Source organism: Scyliorhinus torazame, chromosome 10, assembly GCF_047496885.1.
Source record: "Scyliorhinus torazame isolate Kashiwa2021f chromosome 10, sScyTor2.1, whole genome shotgun sequence".
Classification (NCBI taxonomy): domain Eukaryota; kingdom Metazoa; phylum Chordata; class Chondrichthyes; order Carcharhiniformes; family Scyliorhinidae; genus Scyliorhinus; species Scyliorhinus torazame.
In genome coordinates this window covers 2,655,881-2,672,220 of record NC_092716.1, presented here as the reverse complement: position 1 = coordinate 2,672,220, position 16,340 = coordinate 2,655,881, and the positions used below count along the sequence as shown (strand labels likewise).

The 16,340-nt window shown below is 49.0% G+C and overlaps 1 protein-coding gene across 7 annotated transcripts in view; it reads right to left on the bottom strand.

Annotated features, from left to right (window-relative positions):
• Positions 1-16,340, bottom strand: part of LOC140430308 (Fanconi anemia core complex-associated protein 24-like) — a 400,826-nt gene that overhangs the window by 249,728 nt on the left and 134,758 nt on the right. Inside the window, exons 1-2 of one of the 7 annotated variants that reach the window (XM_072517744.1) lie at positions 2,992-3,010; positions 1,234-1,338 (exon numbers count right to left, since the gene is read on the bottom strand). The exons of 4 other annotated variants lie outside the window; for them this stretch is intronic. The gene's annotated coding sequence lies outside the window, so the exon portion shown is untranslated. Of the gene's footprint in view, positions 1-1,233; positions 1,339-2,991; positions 3,015-16,340 lie in introns of those variants that run through there. 2 more of the 7 variants (XM_072517743.1, XM_072517746.1) reach the window with 2 other exon arrangements.

Genomic DNA, 16,340 nt, shown 5'->3' with positions numbered 1-16,340 from the left:
CCAACAGGTTTGTTTGGAATCACTAGCTTTCGGAGCTGAGGAAGGAGCAGTGCTCCGAAAGCTAGTGACATCGAAACAAACCTGTTGGACTTTAACCTGGTGTTGTAAGACTTTGAACTAAATTGAAGGAGTTCGTTATGATGCTTGATGTTTACACTTGTTTTGTTTATGGTACATCCTCGTTGCTATGTTGCACCTGACACCTTCCTATGTATATAGTTTAGCCTCATGTACATGTTGTAGATATTGCACACACACATTCAGCTGCGCTCAGTACACATCTATATTTATTAACACATAGGCACATTTTTTTTTTTAAAAAGGGGGGATGTCATGATATTCAGATAAACATCATGGTGCAAACACACATACACACTGATGGACAGATCAACGGACCAATCAACACACACGCAACATCACAGCCAATCACAAGCAAGGGCACACGCACTATAAAACGGGGAACACCACAGTTCCCGCTCATTCCAGCAGGAGACAGCTCAGGGCACAGAGCTCACAGCAAGCCACTCAGACATTCACCATGTGCTGAGTGCCTCTCCAAGATAGTGTAAGGGCTGGGTCCACAGGTTAAAGGGCAATGAACAAACTACAGTTACAAGTTTACAGATGTTGTTATTGTTAGTAATAAAACAGAGTTGTACCATCAAAAAAAATAAAATAAAGTGTTAGGTGTGGTTACTGGGTTACGAGGATAGGTGGGCTTAGATAGGGAGCTCTTTCAGAGGGTCGGTGCAGACTTGATGGGCTCCTACTGCACTGCAGTGATTCTATGGCAGGTGTCTTTAAGTCAAGCAGCTGAGAGAATGAGGAATTCCGAAGTTACAGGAGAAAACACTCTGCTAGTCCCTGCTCGTCTGAAAAGAAACTGCAGACATTTCAACACCAGAGACAAAGCGAGATTAGGTGAAACTCGGTTTGACAGATTGGCTGGTGGCCAATGAATTGGCCAAAAGGCCGTACTCTGCCCGGTAACAGGTGCTGAATGGACCCTACCCCAGTGGGATGATTCTCAGAGACTGCTCAGGGAGCAGTTGAGTCCTAGACACCCAAACACCAGGACCTGTTTTCCCTCCCTTTCCAGGTACACTGTGCCGTATTCCAGAAGCTGCAGAGAACCTCTCTCTCTCTCTCTCTCTGAAGAAATGTTGTGGAGATGCCGGTGTTGGACTGGGGTGGGCACAGTAAAAGTCTTACAACACCAGGTTCATCACTCACCTGATGAAGGAGCTACGCTCCGAAAGCTCGTGATTCCAAATAAACCTGGAGGACTTTAACCCGATGTTGTAAGACTTCCTACTCGCTCCAGAAAGGCTGTGGGTGCTGTATTTATGAAACAACAGAGGCTGAATGAATCTACAGTAAAGACTCGGACTGAACATAGAGTTTGAAGAGGAGTGTGTGCTGGAAACAGCCATCGAGAACAGAGACTCTTTCTCCCTTTTACTTATGTTTTTTACTCCTTTATTCCTCTCTGTGTTTGGCGGTCTGTTGTGTGTATATATAGAGGGCGGAATTCTCCCCCCCCCCCCACGCCGGGTGGGAGAATCGCCCGGGCGCCGCGCGTGTCCCGCCACGCCGTCCCGACGCCCGCACGCGATTCTCCCCCCCCCCCCCCCAAACCGGCGCGGCGCGAATCACGGCTGGCCGCTGGGAGAATCGCCGCTTGCCGTTGGTAATGGGCGAGCGCCGATTGTCCGGCCCGGATGGGCCGAGCGGCCTGCCCAACACGACAGGTTCCCGCCGGCGCCATCCACACCTGGTCGCTGCCGGCGGGAACAGCGCGGGAACGCTGGGGGGGCGGCCTGTGGGGGGGGAGGGGGGTTCCTGCACCGGGGGGGGGCTCAAAAGGGGTCTGGCCTGCGATCAGTGCCCGCCGATCGGCGGGCCGGCCTCTCTGAAGGAGGACCTCCTTTCCTCCGCTGCCCCGCAAGATCGATCCGACATCTTCTTGTGGGGCGGCCGCGGGGAGGACGGCAACTCCCGGGGGCGGGAGAATAGGGGGCTGGGAACGGCCTCCGACACCGGAGTGAAACACTCCGGTTTTCGCTCCGGCGTCGGGACTTAGTCTCCCGATGGGAGAATTGCGCCCAGAGAGTGGGGACAAGTTAAAGTGGATATTAGCAATTAAATAATAGTTAACCAGTTGTATTTGCTGCATATTTCATGACAGTTCTTGTTATAAATAAACGGTAATTGTGATTACATTTACAAACCTGGTGACTGTAATTATTGGACAGCCAGGGCCCCATGGTTTCAGGTATTTTTGTTTTTATAAATTTAGAGTACCCAATTCATTTTTTCCAATCAAGGGGCAATTCAGCGCGGCCAATCCACCTAACCCTGCCCATCTTTGTGTTTAGGGGGCGAAACCCACGCAGACACGGGGCTAATGTGTAAACTCAACACGGACAGTGACCCAGAGCTGGGATCGAACCTGGGACCTCGGCGCCGTGAGGCAACAGGGCTAACCCACTGGCGCCACCGTGCTGCCTTCGGGTATTTTTCTAAGAATTATTGGTCAATTGACTTGTGTTGTGGCTCCAGGTGAAGTGGGGCTGGAATTGACCGCACCCTCGCCCAGGGCGTCGTAACACAACATCCTCATAAAAACAAATAACTTTGTCAAGCAAGGCTTCTCTTTCGTAAAACCATGTTGACTTCTAATCATACTATACTTTTTCAAATGTATTGTTAAGACTTCCGTAATAACAGATACCAGCATTTTCCCAATGACTGATACTGGGCTAACTGTCCTGTAGTTCAGTTCGCTCTCACCAGCCCTTGTTGAATAGCAGTGTTACATTTGCCAACTTTTAATCTGCTGGGACCATTGCAAATCTAAGGAACTTTGGAAAATCATAACTGCAGAGATAGTGGATGCTCTTTGCTATCTCTTTGGAATCCTAGGGTGCGGGGCCACCAGGACTTGGGGCTTTGGAAGATTTTAGCCCCTTACATTCATTCCTCCAATACCTTTTCTCTGCTGATTTTAATTTTCTCGCACTCTTTAGCCCCTCGATTACGCTCTTGTGCAATTTGTGTTCTGCTGTGAGAGAAAATATTTGTTCAATACCTCTGCCATTTCCTCATTCCCCATGATAATTTCTCCTGCCTCTGCTTCAATGACAGGAATTATCGATGCTTATTTTAGTAACTTGTTTCCCTTTTTAAGCCTGATCTCTTTCTGTGGCTAACGTCTAATTTAAAAAAAACAATTTAGAGTGCCCAATATTTTCCAATTTATCGTGGCCAATCTACCTCCCCTGCACATCTTTTGGGTTGTGGGGGCGAAACCCACGCAGACACGGGGAGAATGTGTAAAATCCAGACAGACAGTGACCCAGAGCCGGGATCAAACCTGGGACCTCGGCAACTTGAGGCAGCTGTGCTAACCACTGCGCCACCGTGCTGCCCTCTAATTTTGTTTGTAAACTCCGGGGAAGTTTTACAATGTCAAAGGTGTTTAGAAATGTAAGTTGTTGTGGTGTCAGACAGAGAAGACTGCCCTGTGCTAAACAATGATGACCTGATAATATAAAGGGTAAAGTCGCCATAGCCCCAGATGACCATAGGCTGCTTTCCCCTTCGAGGGGATCCCCGAGTTGACCCTCAGGTTAATTCACCATCTCCCAGGCGAGGGGCAAGGTTGAGAAGGCGAATAAGCTCAGCCGGTACGGGGATTGAACCCCGTTGCCGTTGGCGTCACTCTGCATCATGAACAAGCTGCCCAGCCAACTGAGCTAAACAAGCTCCCTGTAATGGAAAGAAGAGTGCACGAGGAAGCTGGCCAGACTGCAATCCCAACCAGTAATGTGCGGTGGGAAAACAAAAGAGTGGAACAAAATGACTCAGTGCCTCAGAAACACTGACAGCTGTGCAACCTTGTTTAACCTGTTAGACAGCTTCATGACCAGGAAGAGGTGGGGAAGCTGCACTCGCCTATTGACATTGTTTGTCCAACAAAAAATGTAATCCTCCTGAATATAGTATCTTGCTCAATGCAGATTACTGTGGTTTTAAAACAGTCAACGTAAAGAGGTGAATCAATTAACTCCATCCTTGACAATGAATCACCACAGCATACTTGTTTTAGTGAGATATCTGGGGAAGTGTCACGGGCGCGATTCTCCCAGCCCTGCGCCGGGCCGGAGAATCCCCGCATCCGTGCCACGCCGCCCCGACGCCGGAACGCCATTCTCCTCGGAGCGGAGAATCGGCGGCATTGGCGCCGCCTTGGCGCAGCGCCGGTCGCGGGCCGCTCTACACGGCCGGGCTGCCGATTCACCGGCCCGGATGGGCCGAGCGGCCGCTCTACAAAGGCAGAGTCCCGCCGGTGCCGTCCACGCATGGTTGCAGCCGGCAGGAACTCTGTGCGCAGGGTCGGGGGCGGCCTGTGGGGGGGGGGCTCCGACCCCGGGGGTGCCTCCGATGGGGCCTGGCCCGCGATCGGGGCCCACTGATTGGCGTGCCGGCCTCTCGCTCCCCGGGCCTATTTTCTTACGCGCCGGCCCTGAACACCCGCGCCATGTTGCGTCGGGGCCGGCACGTTGAGGGAGGCCACCGTGCATGCGCGGGTTGGCACGGTGCACAGTTCGCGCCGGGATGGGAGGCTGGAGCACCATGAACCGCTCCAGCGCCGTGCTGGCCCCCTGTCGGGGCCAAAATCGGTACTCCCAGTGGCCCGTTCACGCCGTGGTGAAACGCGATGGTGCTTCCGACGGCGCGGACACTCTGCCGCCAAACGGGAGATTCCGGCCTCCAGTATCTGGGCTCCAAATTTTCTACCCATTTTTAATCACTCAGTTTAACTCAAACTGACGCTCAACTACAATAAAAAGGAAAGCAGAAGAACTGCTGGAAATCTGACACAGAGGAAAACACCGCTCTGCAGTGTGGACCCATCGTGAAAAGGAAAGGCCTGCGTGTCGATAGCATCCTGCTGTACACTTGCAACATCTTTTTAAATTGTAAATTTAGAGTCCCCAATTCTTTTTTTTCTAGTTAAGGGGCAATTTAGCGTGGCCAATCCATCTACCCTGCACATCTTTGGGTTGTGGGGGTGAGACCCACGCAGACACGGGGAGAATGTGCAAACTCCACACGGACAGTGACCCGGGGCTGGGATCGAACCTGGGACCTCGGCGCCCTGTGGCAGCAGTGCTAACCACTGCGCCACCGTCTCTATTCCCATCCTATTCATGTATTCATCAAGAGGCCTCTTAAATGTCACTATCGTCCCTGCTTGCGCCACCGCCCCCAGCAGTGAGTTCCAGGCACCCACTACCCTCTGTGTAAAAAACCTTGCCTTCCACATCTCCTCTAAACCTTGCCCCTCGCACCTTAAACCTATGCCCCCTAGTAATTGACCCCTCTACCCTGGGAAAAGCCTCTGACTATCCACTCTGTCTATGCCCCTCATAATTTTGTAGAACTCTATCAGGTCGCCCCTCAACCTCCGTCGTTCCAGTGAAAATAATCAGTTGTCCAACCGCTCCTCATAGCTAGCACCCTCCAGACCAGGCAACGCCCTGGTCAACCACTTCTGCACCCTCTCCAAACCATCCACATCCTTCCGGTAATGTGGCGACCAGAATTGTGCGCAATATTCCAAATATGGCCTCACCAAGGTTCTGGCAGCTGCAGCATGACTTGCCAATTGTTACACAAGCTGTATACCTTGTTGACTGCAAACAGTAATTAATGTGAAATTAATTGGTAATTTTGATACTGAGTTTGATAGATTTTCATTAGCTGTAGGTACTGAGGGATATGAGGTAACATTAATGTCTCGAAAAGGTTGAAGAGGACTGGAGTGCTGGACGCCTGCCTTTCATCCCTATGTTCCATAAGCTCAGTGATAAATACTCTGTGACAGTAAAGCTTGCAGAGTTCGGTTAACCTGTTACAGCAGAGATACTCTGCAGACAGATCCTCTCTCTCTGAACTCAAATGCTACCTTGCTATTTACCAGGAGTTGGTGCTGGAACACAACAGTCACCTGCAGCCCCCTCCCAGTCAGCACTGTCCTCCCTGCATGTTTCCATCTCCACTAATGGCATTCAGAAGGAAAAGTCCTGATGCACATCCTAGGTTGATTAACACACACGTGGGGATGAAGGTCACTCACTTCACGTCAGCTCCTCCATAAGAGTCACTGCTCCTGAAAAGTGGCAATAGAAGAAACCCCCAGGAAGGAGAAAGTGTGTGCAAGTCAGACAAGTACATTGTGAGCCTCTGCTTTCTGGTGAGAGTCATCTTGCCAAACAAGGGCTTTTCCATAGGGACAAATAATAAATTGTCCCAACCAATCGAGCAGATGGGGCAGAGAGAATTCATTCCAGGGGCGACTCTGTTTTCTTCCTGGCTGCAAACAGTACTGGAACGCAGGTATCAGCGATTCAACCTGTGTCAAGCTGTTCCACATGACCTGACCTTGAAAGAAATCTAATTAAAGCAGTGGCAATGGGCAGAGTTTGGTCAAAAGCACAGCGTGTCCCCAAACAAGTACACTGGGAGAAAGTAATCGGACCTATAAATGATACAGCTCCATGTTTGGCCATTCAGCGCTGTGATACTGGGGAAACACAGAGGGAATACTGACAGTGAAACGATTAAATGGCAATCCGCAGATGGAATAATCCGAAAGAAAGTTTTCCCATGGTGAACCACATTGAAGCATATCACTAGATTATTTGAGCAATGTACTCTCAGCCAGAATTATACACTCAACAGCAAGTCCGACACACGCAAGCCCTGGACATCCGTGTGAGCACTTTACAGAGCTCATTAGTGAGAACAAAAGTTGCAAACCAGAGATCACTTTTATGATTCTATAATAAAGCATCCGTGGTGAACTGTGCAGAGCCTTGCATTAGAATGTCTTTATTTGCAAATAAGCTCCCCAATGCTGAGAGACTTTATCTAGTGCACAGCTGACATTGTCTAGGTTCAATAGCGAATGTTTATGCAGTTAGCTGGCGGGAGACGAGGCAGTAACATGCTCCAATATAGAGTCAGAGTTAGTGAGGGCAAATGTGCCAGATTCCTGTCTGTGCTGTATGGCTCTATAACCTGTCTGTTGTATGGCTCTATAACCTGCCTGTGCTGTATGGCTCTATAACCTGTCTGTGCTGTATGGCTCTATAACCTGTCTGTGCTGTATGGCTCTATAACCTGTCTGTGCTGTATGGCTCTATAACCTGTCTGTGCTGTATGGCTCTATAACCTTCCTGTCTGTGCTGTATGGCTCTATAACCTGCCTGTGCTGTATGGCTCTATAACCTGCCTGTGCTGTATGGCTCTATAACCTGTCTGTGCTGTATGGCTCTATAACCTTCCTGTCTGTGCTGTATGGCTCTATAACCTGCCTGCCTGTGCTGTATGGCTCTATAACCTGTCTGTGCTGTATGGCTCTATAACCTTCCTGTGCTGTATGGCACTATAACCTTCCTGTCTGTGCTGTATGGCTCTATAACCTGCCTGCCTGTGCTGTATGGCTCTATAACCTGCCTGTGCTGTATGGCTCTATAACCTGTCTGTGCTGTATGGCTCTATAACCTTCCTGTGCTGTATGGCACTATAACCTTCCTGTCTGTGCTGTATGGCTCTATAACCTTCCTGTCTGTGCTGTATGGCTCTATAACCTGCCTGTGCTGTATGGCTCTATAACCTGTCTGTGCTGTATGGCTCTATAACCTGCCTGTGCTGTATGGCTCTATAACCTGCCTGTGCTGTATGGCTCTATAACCTGTCTGTGCTGTATGGCTCTATAACCTTCCTGTGCTGTATGGCACTATAACCTTCCTGTCTGTGCTGTATGGCTCTATAACCTGCCTGTGCTGTATGGCTCTATAACCTGTCTGTGCTGTATGGCTCTATAACCTGTCTGTGCTGTATGGCTCTATAACCTGCCTGTGCTGTATGGCTCTATAACCTGTCTGTGCTGTATGGCTCTATAACCTTCCTGTGCTGTATGGCACTATAACCTTCCTGTCTGTGCTGTATGGCTCTATAACCTGTCTGTGCTGTATGGCTCTATAACCTGCCTGTGCTGTATGGCTCTATAACCTGCCTGTCTGTGCTGTATGGCTCTATAACCTGTCTGTGCTGTATGGCTCTATAACCTGCCTGTGCTGTATGGCTCTATAACCTGCCTGCCTGTGCTGTATGGCTCTATAACCTTCCTGTCTGTGCTGTATGGCTCTATAACCTTCCTGCCTGTGCTGTATGGCTCTATAACCTGTCTGTGCTGTATGGCTCTATAACCTGCCTGCCTGTGCTGTATGGCTCTATAACCTGCCTGTGCTGTATGGCTCTATAACCTGCCTGCCTGTGCTGTATGGCTCTATAACCTTCCTGTCTGTGCTGTATGGCTCTATAACCTGCCTGCCTGTGCTGTATGGCTCTATAACCTTCCTGTCTGTGCTGTATGGCTCTATAACCTGCCTGTGCTGTATGGCTCTATAACCTGCCTGCCTGTGCTGTATGGCTCTATAACCTTCCTGTCTGTGCTGTATGGCTCTATAACCTTCCTGCCTGTGCTGTATGGCTCTATAACCTGCCTGCCTGTGCTGTATGGCTCTATAACCTGCCTGCCTGTGCTGTATGGCTCTATAACCTGTCTGTGCTGTATGGCTCTATAACCTTCCTGTGCTGTATGGCTCTATAACCTTCCTGTCTGTGCTGTATGGCTCTATAACCTGTCTGTGCTGTATGGCTCTATAACCTTCCTGCCTGTGCTGTATGGCTCTATAACCTGCCTGTGCTGTATGGCTCTATAACCTGTCTGTGCTGTATGGCTCTATAACCTGTCTGTGCTGTATGGCTCTATAACCTGCCTGTGCTGTATGGCTCTATAACCTGCCTGTGCTGTATGGCTCTATAACCTGTCTGTGCTGTATGGCTCTATAACCTGCCTGTGCTGTATGGCTCTATAACCTTCCTGTCTGTGCTGAATGGCTCTATCACCTGCCTGTGCTGTATGGCTCTATAACCTGCCTGTCTGTGCTGTATGGCTCTATAACCTTCCTGCCTGTGCTGTATGGCTCTATAACCTGTCTGTGCTGTATGGCTCTATAACCTGCCTGTGCTGTATGGCTCTATAACCTGTCTGTGCTGTATGGCTCTATAACCTGCCTGTGCTGTATGGCTCTATAACCTGCCTGTCTGTGCTGTATGGCTCTATAACCTGTCTGTGCTGTATGGCTCTATAACCTGCCTGTGCTGTATGGCTCTATAACCTGCCTGCCTGTGCTGTATGGCTCTATAACCTTCCTGTCTGTGCTGTATGGCTCTATAACCTTCCTGCCTGTGCTGTATGGCTCTATAACCTGTCTGTGCTGTATGGCTCTATCACCTGCCTGTCTGTGCTGTATGGCTCTATAACCTGTCTGTGCTGTATGGCTCTATAACCTGCCTGTCTGTGCTGTATGGCTCTATAACCTGCCTGTGCTGTATGGCTCTATAACCTGTCTGTGCTGTATGGCTCTATAACCTTCCTGCCTGTGCTGTATGGCTCTATAACCTGTCTGTGCTGTATGGCTCTATAACCTGTCTGCGCTGTATGGCTCTATAACCTGCCTGCCTGTGCTGTATGGCTCTATAACCTGCCTGCCTGTGCTGTATGGCTCTATAACCTGTCTGTGCTGTATGGCTCTATAACCTTCCTGTGCTGTATGGCTCTATAACCTTCCTGTCTGTGCTGTATGGCTCTATAACCTGTCTGTGCTGTATGGCTCTATAACCTTCCTGCCTGTGCTGTATGGCTCTATAACCTGCCTGTGCTGTATGGCTCTATAACCTGTCTGTGCTGTATGGCTCTATAACCTGTCTGTGCTGTATGGCTCTATAACCTGCCTGTGCTGTATGGCTCTATAACCTGCCTGTGCTGTATGGCTCTATAACCTGTCTGTGCTGTATGGCTCTATAACCTTCCTGTCTGTGCTGAATGGCTCTATAACCTGCCTGTGCTGTATGGCTCTATAACCTGCCTGTGCTGTATGGCTCTATAACCTTCCTGTCTGTGCTGAATGGCTCTATAACCTGCCTGTGCTGTATGGCTCTATAACCTGTCTGTGCTGTATGGCTCTATAACCTGCCTGTGCTGTATGGCTCTATAACCTTCCTGTCTGTGCTGAATGGCTCTATAACCTGCCTGTGCTGTATGGCTCTATAACCTGTCTGTGCTGTATGGCTCTATAACCTGTCTGTGCTGTATGGCTCTATCACCTGCCTGTGCTGTATGGCTCTATAACCTGCCTGTGCTGTATGGCTCTATAACCTGCCTGTCTGTGCTGTATGGCTCTATAACCTGCCTGTGCTGTATGGCTCTATAACCTGCCTGTCTGTGCTGTATGGCTCTATAACCTTCCTGTCTGTGCTGTATGGCTCTATAACCTGCCTGTCTGTGCTGTATGGCTCTATAACCTTCCTGTCTGTGCTGTATGGCTCTATAACCTTCCTGTCTGTGCTGTATGGCTCTATAACCTGCCTGTGCTGTATGGCTCTATAACCTGCCTGTGCTGTATGGCTCTATAACCTGTCTGTGCTGTATGGCTCTATAACCTGTCTGTGCTGTATGGCTCTATAACCTTCCTGCCTGTGCTGTATGGCTCTATAACCTGTCTGTGCTGTATGGCTCTATAACCTGTGCTGTATGGCTCTATAACCTGTGCTGTATGGCTCTATAACCTGCCTGTGCTGTATGGCTCTATAACCTGTCTGTGCTGTATGGCTCTATAACCTGTGCTGTATGGCTCTATAACCTGTGCTGTATGGCTCTATAACCTGCCTGTGCTGTATGGCTCTATAACCTGTCTGTGCTGTATGGCTCTATAACCTGCCTGTGCTGTATGGCTCTATAACCTGCCTGTGCTGTATGGCTCTATAACCTGTGCTGTATGGCTCTATAACCTGTGCTGTATGGCTCTATAACCTGTCTGTGCTGTATGGCTCTATAACCTGTGCTGTATGGCTCTATAACCTGCCTGTGCTGTATGGCTCTATAACCTTCCTGTGCTGTATGGCTCTATAACCTGTCTGTGCTGTATGGCTCTGTAACCTGTCTGTGCTGTATGGCTCTATAACCTGTCTGTGCTGTATGGCTCTATAACCTTCCTGTCTGTGTTGTATGGCTCTATCATCTTCCTGTCTGTGCTGTATGGCTCTATAACCTGTCTGTGCTGTATGGCTCTATAACCTTCCTGTGCTGTATGGCTCTATAACCTGCCTGTGCTGTATGGCTCTATAACCTTCCTGCGCTGTATGGCTCTATAACCTGTCTGTGCTGTATGGCTCTATAACCTGTCTGTGCTGTATGGCTCTATAACCTGTCTGTGCTGTATGGCTCTATAACCTTCCTGTCTGTGTTGTATGGCTCTATCACCTTCCTGTCTGTGCTGTATGGCTCTATAACCTGTCTGTGCTGTATGGCTCTATAACCTGTCTATGCTGTATGGCTCTATAACCTGTCTGTGCTGTATGGCTCTATAACCTGCCTGTGCTGTATGGCTCTATAACCTGTCTGTGCTGTATGGCTCTATAACCTGCCTGTCTGTGCTGTATGGCTCTATAACCTGTCTGTGCTGTATGGCTCTATAACCTGTCTGTGCTGTATGGCTCTATAACCTGTCTGTGCTGTATGGCTCTATAACCTGCCTGTCTGTGTTGTATGGCTCTATAACCTTCCTGTCTGTGCTGTATGGCTCTTTAACCTGTCTGTGCTGTATGGCTCTATAACATGCCTGTGCTGTATGGCTCTATAACCTGCCTGTCTGTGCTGTATGGCTCTATAACCTGTCTGTGCTGTATGGCTCTATAACATGCCTGTGCTGTATGGCTCTATAACATGCCTGTCTGTGCTGTATGGCTCTATAACCTGTCTGTGCTGTATGGCTCTATAACCTGTCTGTGCTGTATGGCTCTATAACCTGTCTGTGCTGTATGGCTCTATAACCTGCCTGTGCTGTATGGCTCTATAACCTGCCTGTGCTGCATGGCTCTATAACCTGTCTGTGCTGTATGGCTCTATAACCTGCCTGTGCTGTATGGCTCTATAACCTGCCTGTCTGTGCTGTATGGCTCTATAACCTGCCTGTCTGTGCTGTATGGCTCTATAACCTGCCTGTGCTGTATGGCTCTATAACCTGCCTGCCTGTGCTGTATGGCTCTATAACCTTCCTGTCTGTGCTGTATGGCTCTATAACCTGCCTGCCTGTGCTGTATGGCTCTATAACCTGTCTGTGCTGTATGGCTCTATAACCTTCCTGTGCTGTATGGCTCTATAACCTTCCTGTCTGTGCTGTATGGCTCTATAACCTGCCTGTGCTGTATGGCTCTATAACCTGCCTGTCTGTGCTGTATGGCTCTATAACCTGTCTGTGCTGTATGGCTCTATAACCTGCCTGTGCTGTATGGCTCTATAACCTGCCTGCCTGTGCTGTATGGCTCTATAACCTGTCTGTGCTGTATGGCTCTATAACCTTCCTGTCTGTGCTGTATGGCTCTATAACCTGTCTGTGCTGTATGGCTCTATAACCTTCCTGCCTGTGCTGTATGGCTCTATAACCTGCCTGTGCTGTATGGCTCTATAACCTGCCTGTGCTGTATGGCTCTATAACCTGCCTGTGCTGTATGGCTCTATAACCTGTCTGTGCTGTATGGCTCTATAACCTTCCTGTCTGTGCTGAATGGCTCTATAACCTGCCTGTGCTGTATGGCTCTATAACCTTCCTGCCTGTGCTGTATGGCTCTATCACCTGCCTGTGCTGTATGGCTCTATAACCTGCCTGTCTGTGCTGTATGGCTCTATAACCTTCCTGTCTGTGCTGTATGGCTCTATAACCTGCCTGTCTGTGCTGTATGGCTCTATAACCTTCCTGTCTGTGCTGTATGGCTCTATAACCTTCCTGTCTGTGCTGTATGGCTCTATAACCTGCCTGTGCTGTATGGCTCTATAACCTTCCTGTGCTGTATGGCTCTATAACCTGTCTGTGCTGTATGGCTCTGTAACCTGTCTGTGCTGTATGGCTCTATAACCTGTCTGTGCTGTATGGCTCTATAACCTTCCTGTCTGTGTTGTATGGCTCTATCATCTTCCTGTCTGTGCTGTATGGCTCTATAACCTGTCTGTGCTGTATGGCTCTATAACCTTCCTGTGCTGTATGGCTCTATAACCTGCCTGTGCTGTATGGCTCTATAACCTTCCTGCGCTGTATGGCTCTATAACCTGTCTGTGCTGTATGGCTCTATAACCTGTCTGTGCTGTATGGCTCTATAACCTGTCTGTGCTGTATGGCTCTATAACCTTCCTGTCTGTGTTGTATGGCTCTATCACCTTCCTGTCTGTGCTGTATGGCTCTATAACCTGTCTGTGCTGTATGGCTCTATAACCTGTCTATGCTGTATGGCTCTATAACCTGTCTGTGCTGTATGGCTCTATAACCTGCCTGTGCTGTATGGCTCTATAACCTGTCTGTGCTGTATGGCTCTATAACCTGCCTGTCTGTGCTGTATGGCTCTATAACCTGTCTGTGCTGTATGGCTCTATAACCTGTCTGTGCTGTATGGCTCTATAACCTGTCTGTGCTGTATGGCTCTATAACCTGCCTGTCTGTGTTGTATGGCTCTATAACCTTCCTGTCTGTGCTGTATGGCTCTTTAACCTGTCTGTGCTGTATGGCTCTATAACATGCCTGTGCTGTATGGCTCTATAACCTGCCTGTCTGTGCTGTATGGCTCTATAACCTGTCTGTGCTGTATGGCTCTATAACATGCCTGTGCTGTATGGCTCTATAACATGCCTGTCTGTGCTGTATGGCTCTATAACCTGTCTGTGCTGTATGGCTCTATAACCTGTCTGTGCTGTATGGCTCTATAACCTGTCTGTGCTGTATGGCTCTATAACCTGCCTGTGCTGTATGGCTCTATAACCTGCCTGTGCTGCATGGCTCTATAACCTGTCTGTGCTGTATGGCTCTATAACCTGCCTGTGCTGTATGGCTCTATAACCTGCCTGTCTGTGCTGTATGGCTCTATAACCTGCCTGTCTGTGCTGTATGGCTCTATAACCTGCCTGTGCTGTATGGCTCTATAACCTGCCTGCCTGTGCTGTATGGCTCTATAACCTTCCTGTCTGTGCTGTATGGCTCTATAACCTGCCTGCCTGTGCTGTATGGCTCTATAACCTGTCTGTGCTGTATGGCTCTATAACCTTCCTGTGCTGTATGGCTCTATAACCTTCCTGTCTGTGCTGTATGGCTCTATAACCTGCCTGTGCTGTATGGCTCTATAACCTGCCTGTCTGTGCTGTATGGCTCTATAACCTGTCTGTGCTGTATGGCTCTATAACCTGCCTGTGCTGTATGGCTCTATAACCTGCCTGCCTGTGCTGTATGGCTCTATAACCTGTCTGTGCTGTATGGCTCTATAACCTTCCTGTCTGTGCTGTATGGCTCTATAACCTGTCTGTGCTGTATGGCTCTATAACCTTCCTGCCTGTGCTGTATGGCTCTATAACCTGCCTGTGCTGTATGGCTCTATAACCTGCCTGTGCTGTATGGCTCTATAACCTGCCTGTGCTGTATGGCTCTATAACCTGTCTGTGCTGTATGGCTCTATAACCTTCCTGTCTGTGCTGAATGGCTCTATAACCTGCCTGTGCTGTATGGCTCTATAACCTTCCTGCCTGTGCTGTATGGCTCTATCACCTGCCTGTGCTGTATGGCTCTATAACCTGCCTGTCTGTGCTGTATGGCTCTATAACCTTCCTGTCTGTGCTGTATGGCTCTATAACCTGCCTGTCTGTGCTGTATGGCTCTATAACCTTCCTGTCTGTGCTGTATGGCTCTATAACCTTCCTGTCTGTGCTGTATGGCTCTATAACCTGCCTGTGCTGTATGGCTCTATAACCTGCCTGTGCTGTATGGCTCTATAACCTGTCTGTGCTGTATGGCTCTATAACCTGTCTGTGCTGTATGGCTCTATAACCTTCCTGTCTGTGTTGTATGGCTCTATCACCTTCCTGTCTGTGCTGTATGGCTCTATAACCTTCCTGTGCTGTATGGCTCTATAACCTGCCTGTGCTGTATGGCTCTATAACCTTCCTGCGCTGTATGGCTCTATAACCTGCCTGTCTGTGCTGTATGGCTCTATAACCTGTCTGTGCTGTATGGCTCTATAACCTGTCTGTGCTGTATGGCTCTATAACCTGTCTGTGCTGTATGGTTCTATAACCTGTCTGTGCTGTATGGCTCTATCACCTTCCTGTCTGTGCTGTATGGCTCTATAACCTGTCTGTGCTGTATGGCTCTATAACCTGTCTGTGCTGTATGGCTCTATAACCTGTCTGTGCTGTATGGCTCTATAACCTGCCTGTGCTGTATGGCTCTATAACCTGTCTGTGCTGTATGGCTCTATAACCTGCCTGTCTGTGCTGTATGGCTCTATAACCTGTCTGTGCTGTATGGCTCTATAACCTGTCTGTGCTGTATGGCTCTATAACCTGTCTGTGCTGTATGGCTCTATAACCTGCCTGTCTGTGTTGTATGGCTCTTTAACCTGTCTGTGCTGTATGGCTCTATAACATGCCTGTGCTGTATGGCTCTATAACCTGCCTGTCTGTGCTGTATGGCTTTATAACCTGTCTGTGCTGTATGGCTCTATAACCTGTCTGTGCTGTATGGCTCTATAACATGCCTGTGCTGTATGGCTCTATAACCTGCCTGTCTGTGCTGTATGGCTCTATAACCTGTCTGTGCTGTATGGCTCTATAACCTTCCTGTCTGTGTTGTATGGCTCTATAACCTTCCTGTCTGTGCTGTATGGCTCTATAACCTTCCTGTCTGTGCTGTATGGCTCTATAACCTTCCTGCCTGTGCTGTATGGCTCTATAACCTGCCTGTGCTGTATGGCTCTATAACCTGCCTGTCTGTGCTGTATGGCTCTATAACCTGTCTGTGCTGTATGGCTCTATAACCTGTCTGTGCTGTATGGCTCTATAACCTTCCTGTCTGTGCTGTATGGCTCTATAACCTGTCTGTGCTGTATGGCTCTATAACCTTCCTGCCTGTGCTGTATGGCTCTATAACCTTCCTGTCTGTGTTGTATGGCTCTATAACCTGTCTGTGCTGTATGGCTCTATAACCTGCCTGTCTGTGCTGTATGGCTCTATAACCTGTCTGTGCTGTATGGCTCTATAACCTTCCTGCCTGTGCTGTATGGCTCTATAACCTGTCTGTGCTGTATGGCTCTATAACCTGTCTGTGCTGTATGGCTCTATTACCTGTCTGTGCTGTATGGCTCTATAACCTGTCTGTGCTGTATGA